The 1,241-nt window shown below is 44.8% G+C and overlaps 1 protein-coding gene across 9 annotated transcripts in view; it reads right to left on the bottom strand.

Moving 5' to 3' along the window:
• Positions 1-232, bottom strand: part of Bbx (BBX high mobility group box domain containing) — a 263,754-nt gene extending 263,522 nt beyond the window's left edge. For 7 of the 9 annotated variants that reach the window (XM_033768113.1, XM_010630160.3, XM_033768116.1 and 4 more), the window contains exon 1: positions 74-232. The gene's annotated coding sequence lies outside the window, so the exon portion shown is untranslated. The remainder of the gene's footprint in view (positions 1-73) is intronic. The other 2 variants (XM_010630159.3, XM_033768117.1) reach the window with 2 other exon arrangements.
• Positions 233-1,241: the final 1,009 nt, after the last annotated feature.

Below are 1,241 nucleotides of genomic sequence, written 5' to 3'. Positions count from 1 at the left end.
GCTCGCAAGTGAGTAGGAAAACAGAAAGTGCGGGGAGAGCGCCCGCGAAGGGCTGCGGATGGGGGGCGCCTACCTCGCGGGCTCGCCGGGAGTGAGGGCGTGTGTGTGGCTCGCCCTCGGCGGCCAGTCAGGGTTTCTCTATGGGAAAGTGGAGAGGAGCTCGCGGAGCCGCTCTGCCTCCGCTTCACTGTACACTGCTCCACATACAGTACATGCAACCCGGAGAGACTGAAAACACTCATTTTATATAAGGCAGCCTGCCATTGGCCCTCGCCGTGACTGGCAGGCCGCGCAGCCAAACAGGAGGCCCGTTACACCCAAACACACGCACACATACACACATTTTACAGAGACACACAAAGATCATCACATTTTCTATTTTCTAATGTTCGGGACCTGTAGACAGTAGGAGAGGACAGGTAGAGAGGCCCAACAGTGGGGGAAAGGAGGGAAACCCTGTCTGTGCCAAGTTGCCAGGCTTGGATCTGGTGTCCTTTTGACTTGGGAGGGTTATGGTAATAAACTACAACTCCACTGATATGGAAGTAAGGGGTTTTTTTGACCGCTGCCTTGTGGTGCCCCATGAAAGAGGCGTGCATTGTATTATGCTTTTACAGACTGGCCTGGTTAACAAGTGGCCAAGAAAGGCTTTTATCAGCTTGGATTTCTTTTGTCAATGGGCTAGCTATCACATAGGCCAAAATAGTGCATGACAAGTTTATTAGGACCATAATAGATTGAGGTTGTTAATCCCCCATTCGTAGGTAAATTCAGAAAATCAACACAACAGACAGAAACAAAGATAAAAACTTTGCTAAAATAGCCAGTCTACTTTTAGTTAGCCAGGACTGAGATCACCTGTGTAGGTATGCAAACAGCTATAATGTACAATAAGTCATGGAATTTTGATTATTGACCCCAAATAGGCCTTTTGATTAAATATGTGCAAGATTTACATTTTATAGTATATATGTATGTAAGTGTACATACATATATACATATTTCCCATCATATGTGAATGTTATATGTTGGGTGACTTTTGGAGACACTGATCTGAGATCTGGTTTTAAAGATTTTTATAATGCATCTTTGGCAGATTATATTTGAGTCTGATATAAATAAGTCAACAGGTTGCTGGGAAAAAAGCGAAAACTGGAAATTAGGAGGAATAAGTTCTAGACTCCATTCTAAATAATTGAAAATGGGGCTGAGGATTTAGCTCAGTGGTTCCACTTCCTGCC

This window comes from Fukomys damarensis, unplaced genomic scaffold (assembly GCF_012274545.1).
Source record: "Fukomys damarensis isolate Sample0158 unplaced genomic scaffold, DMR_v1.0_HiC HiC_scaffold_24, whole genome shotgun sequence".
NCBI lineage: Eukaryota > Metazoa > Chordata > Mammalia > Rodentia > Bathyergidae > Fukomys > Fukomys damarensis.
The sequence above is the reverse complement of the archived record's forward strand: the minus strand, read 5'-3'. Positions and strand labels throughout refer to the sequence as shown.